Here is a 5633-nt window from a genome sequence, read left to right on the forward strand (position 1 = left end):
TACGCAATACTTATCAGTGGGCGTGGCAAGGGGCGTACATAAAATAAAAATGGCTGATTGCTGGCAATTAACAGATCGCCGCGGGATCGCGGAGCTGGGCCCGAGGCCCGAGGGCGCCGCTAAGTGGCTGAGAGCAAACAGCATAAAAATTCACATTAAAAAAATATATATAATATATATGTGAAGCGGCGCCTGGCACAATTTGTTGCACAAGTTTGCTCGCATAATGCACACTGTTTGCCTTTGCTTATGTTGCCGCAAATATTTGGCTTGCGGTGGCCTTTTTGCTTTTTGGCGCCTGCTCAAAAGTCATAAACGCGCAGAAATTGCCGTAGATTATAATCCCAGACAGCCTACTCCCCCCGCCTAACCCCCCTCCCCCCCACCACCATCCCTTTACTCAGACCACAAAATGTACACCAAACAAAGTGATGAAAAACAAATGTTGTTGCAAACAATGGATGCGTGAAATTGTCGACAGACGGGGGCTGGGCAGCGTATTAGGATGGGGGCGTGGCGTAGCAGGTGAGCTGAAATCAAGTGCTAACTACATTAGGAGCAACCTTTGAGGGATGCTGCCAGCAGACGCAGACGACGGCCACACTCCTCAACATAATGAGCTGGCGCAGCGCAACATTTTGTGGCGCCTTTTGTTATTGCCCCAGCCTCGAGACCTCGGGCGTAAGTGGCAAGTGGTAAGTGCGCTCCAAAGAGCCCTGGCCATAAACAGCTCAAGTTTTGCGCCCAGTCCAGCAAAAACATTTTACGGCTACTTCAGGACTTGTTTCATGCCCCAAGGCGGCTCGAGTATTATGCACCTTAATTGTGGCAATTCATTTCTTTATGCTGCACTCTCATAATTGTTGCAGTAGCAAGTGCTGCACGTGCATAATATGCACAGAAATATTGCGTATATATTTTAGAAATTTAAAATAAATTTCTAATTTCTATTCAATTGACTTAACAAGATTAAGTTATGTTATAAAAACATTGAGACACAATTGATATTGCCTATATCCCAAGAACCTGCATCCTTTGGTATAAATATAAACTTGAGTTCTTTTCTTACGCTGAACCCATTAAAAACAGGCGAAACGAAGAAACCCGAATCCATAAATTATACACATATCTTCTTGATCAGCATCAATAGACGATTCGATCTATGTCCTTATGTCTGTTCGCAAGGATCTCAGAACCCAAAAGAATAGCTAGAGACTTGACCTCCCAATAGTCGCGCAATCGATGCAAAAATCCTGTTTTTTGAGCAAATCTCTTATGTTTTAACAGCCAGAGTCAAAAAAGTGTAGCCTTATTTTATAATTGTGGCATAGAAGGGGCTTCAGGCTCCTCTTACTTGTTTTGAGTTACAGTCATGAATTCTTATCCAAATTAGCTTACAACTTGTTACTTATGGCCTTGAGTATTAACAGAAATGAAATTGACATACGAAGCTTTATTATTTTTAATAAAAATAAAAACGAAGCGCCTAACTCTGCTATCGACTTCTTTCAGTAACTCCTTCTTAAGTATATGCCAAATTATTTATTTATCAAAAATCGAAATCAATCTTAACAAGTCGCAGTAAATAAAGGAGAAGGTTTATAAATAGAGCGTATTCCCTGGCCAAACAAATGGTTTTTCAATACCAGCTGAATATAAATAACCAGCCCATAAATCAATTAAATTGCATAGCCTGCAAAGTCAAGTTAAATAACAATACGAATAATAAAACAACAACAAAAACTAGAACGACAGCAAAACAAAGCAATTGAAATTCAAAAGAAACAAAACACAAATTGGCCAAACGGAAAACGCAGGAAATTCACGCTGATGCCTGGGAAAATATTGATGGTCAAATTAAAGGCCAATAATACAGCAATAAAGTCGCCAATGGGCGAGTAGCCTAACCGCCCATAGTAACACCCACACACACGCACACTCACACTCACACACACACACACACATGCACACACACACAACCGGGCATACACGCAGCCAGCACCTTTGGAGGTACTGCTTAGAAGTATTTATAAATTTTATATAACGCGCCATAGATACACATCTACACATACACACACGCACGCACACACACACACACGCACACACACGCACACACACACAGGTTACATTGAAACACTTGCTGCGATGCCTACATAAAGTACAATAGCTGTTTGCCCTTTTTATGCCGAGGAGGCGGTCCGTTATTACTTACCAATACAAGCTGAACTTTAAAAAAAAAAAAAGCAATGTGTGTGTGTGTGTGTGTCTGCACGCACAAAGGGAAGCACAAGAAAAGCTACCGTTACCAACATGTGTACAGTGCACACACATTTAATGTGTTTAATACAACAATTGTGTGGCTTTTTAGTACACAGCGAGTGCGTAATTATGTTGCCAGCCCTCATCTGTAAATGTGTGCGTGCGTGTGTGTGCCTGTGTTTGTGTGAATGTGTATGTATTGCCTCTAGTCGTACTCGCCAGCCTTCGGCATTCGGGCTACACGCAACAGTTGTCAATGGCAACAGCATAAAAGTTGCAGCCCTTTTCCACTGCAGTCCGTAGATGTTTAGCAACATTGTTTAGCAACATTCACAGATGTGTTCATATTGAAATTCAACTGAGCTACGACGCATTTTGTATTTGCCATGAAAAACTGCATCGGAGGAGTCGGTCGAAGATTATTAAATAAGACTGACATTTTTAAGATTCTATGTATCACATTTAAGAATAATATACTATATAGAACTTCATTTAGACGAGTTATATTCAATTATAATGTAAGGATCGAGACCCTCGGTTGGCATTCATAGGTTTAATTAATTTTAATAAAAAATGAGTTTTTATATTTTAATTGTCAGTTATTCTATTCACGGCCCAAAGAGGTATTTATTTCCTAGATCGCACCTCCCAAAAGCGAGTTATTGTAAATTGAAGCACTCTGAGAAGTCTAAGATTTGAATATTTCAGGTATTATACGGGCGATTTTGAAAACACATGGTATTATAGACTAGTAACGGTGAGGAACATCGATGGACATTCCAAAATCCGTATCCTAGGATTTCACCAATTTTGTAAAATAAAAAGACAAGGTCTCATGACAATTTTCGCAAAAACAAGTTCTGTTCGGAAATCAACAACTTTTGAATCCTATCTGATCAAATCGGACCTTAGTTGGCCACCAGTTTTAGTTTTAGTAAATATTTCAATTTGAAAAATATGTTAAAAGTATTAGCTCTAAATACTTGAATTAATATTAATAATAAAAACAGTCATAGAAAGAATCTAGATGCGATTCCAGTTTTCCGACCTTAAGCACTTATGTGATAGATTTTACCCACTTTTACCCACGTTTTATCAACATAATCTTAGTTTTTAAATAGTCTACATAAAGTTTGCTCTCAGCAACTTGTTGCTGCTGCATGCGTTAGCAACATTTCGCTAGCAACATTTAATGCGACGCTTGCGCCTTGCAAAAACTGTAGCACACTTTTGGCCGCTGCATGGCAGGCAGCTGGCGCAAGTACCACACGTACACACACACGCACACAGACACAGGCGCACATGTGTAGATGTGTGTGTGTGTGTGAAACAAACTTTCATTTCAACTTGCAGTTTTATTCTGCGCTGTCGCTGTGTGCCGCTGCGCTACCTGGCGCCCGCACAGTAAACCACCCTTAGCTGGCGGAGCTTGGAAGCTTTTTTTGTATCTCAACATTGGGAAGCTCGCGGGCATGCAACAAGCCAAATGTTTGCCAGTTGTTGTTCGTGCGTGCGTGCCTCTGTGTGTGCGTGTGTGTGTGTAGCTTTATCTGTGCTTATGCCAGCGCTCGTTGCGGCACTCGTGCCCGCCGCAGTCGTCAATACCAACATTTGCTCAGCAGCTACAGCTTCAGCTTCAGCTGCTCAACATAGTCGCGTTCGGGTGCCACGGCTGCCACTGGTTCTGCCGCCGCCATCGCCGATACTTCACTTATGTAGGATTTTTGCACACTTGAGAGTTTTAGTTCAGTTTTGGCAGAATTGATAGATACACGAAGCACGGTGCGCGCAACGCAACGAGGCGTCCGCCTGTAGATATATAGATACAGATACAGAAACGCAACGCTTTGTTGTACACAACACAAACACACACACAGAGACAAAAAAAAAAACTAGAAAGAAGAAAAACGTAAAGAAAATAAAATAAAAATAAGGAAAATTGTTCTATTGCTAGTGAATATTCGACTCACACGAATTGACGATTGACGGACTAAACAACTGACCGATTGACTGACTGACGGACTGAGCGCCCCGCTGGCTGGCCAACTGGCCCATATCGTGACTATCTGGACTATCTGCCCGGAATCAGTTGCCGAATCGGTATCGGTATTCGTTAAACAGCAGCAGCAGTAGCTGGATTCTAATTGGAAAACATTTGGTGGCTGCCACAACGATTGGCTATTTAAATGAACGCGCGTTGATTTCTATTTATTTTATCACCGAATTCTTGTGATTTATTCAACGACGCGCCACTGACTAAGTAATGCAACGCAGACTCTGCAAGTGCATTTCAGCAACGGTTTCTGTTTCTGTGAGTGCATCATTTAATTAGCTGCAAAATTGCAGTTGCAAAAATTCTGTGGAAATTCAGCAGCGCCGAAAGCAGCAGGTAATAATAATTCATATTTTAGTGCACGGCATGCCATAAATTCAAATACAATAGACATATGTAAGTTTATATATAAATTTCTGTATGTGTGTGTGTGTGTGTGTGTGTGTGTGTGGGGCTGAAAGTGGGTCTACGGTGCCGTGATTTGTTTGCATGCAGGCCCAGACTAAATAACTGGCTGGCTAATTAATTGATACCCAGCCAAAGCTGTTGCCCGTCCCGGCCAGCTGATAAAGCGCTCGTGCCCAAAGCGAAAGCAAACGCAATTACAGTTACCAGAGAACAACAAAAGCTCGCTAAGCGCAACGTAAGGCAAACGCCGCTAAGCTGCGGCGTCAAAGCCAACAACGGCAACAGCAGCTCAGCCTAAGCACATTTCATTCCCATTTCAATTTCAATTTCTGTTTCTGTTTCTGTTTCACTTGCTCTTCAACCACTGTGCGAGGCGTTGGTGTTGGCGGCGATCGTCGCTTCTGCTCGCTCAATCGCGTCACGTGCCACGTGCTTGACCGATCTGTGCTCTCTCTCTCTCTCTCTCTCTCTGTTTAGTCAGAGCGCTCGGTCACTCACGTCTGTCTCTCACGCACGATCTTGTTCATGGCTTCAACTTTTGGGCTGCTCACGCGCTCAGCGCCAGCAACAGTCCACTTTGGGCTCTCTTCTGTGCGCGCTCTCCCGCTCTCTGAGGCGCTCTCTGCGTGTCTTGCTTGGCATTGCTTTGCTTTGATTTCTTTTGCTCTCGCTCACGCTCTCAGCCGTCGCTGGCGATTGGCGTTGCCAAGTTCAGTATCTACTGATATACTCATACACATGCTCATGCTCATGCTCGTACTCGGACTTGTACTTCTCGTGATGTGCGTTCGCTTCGCGTTTGTATCCCGCAGATTGTTTTAGTTTTTCTTTTCTTTTATTATATTCGTATTGTTTTGTGTTTTCGTATCGTAACGCGGTGCGCCGCGCTTTGCAGCTCTGAGCGAAATCAGTT

The sequence above is a fragment of the Drosophila virilis genome, chromosome 5, assembly GCF_030788295.1.
Source record: "Drosophila virilis strain 15010-1051.87 chromosome 5, Dvir_AGI_RSII-ME, whole genome shotgun sequence".
Classification (NCBI taxonomy): Eukaryota; Metazoa; Arthropoda; class Insecta; order Diptera; family Drosophilidae; genus Drosophila; species Drosophila virilis.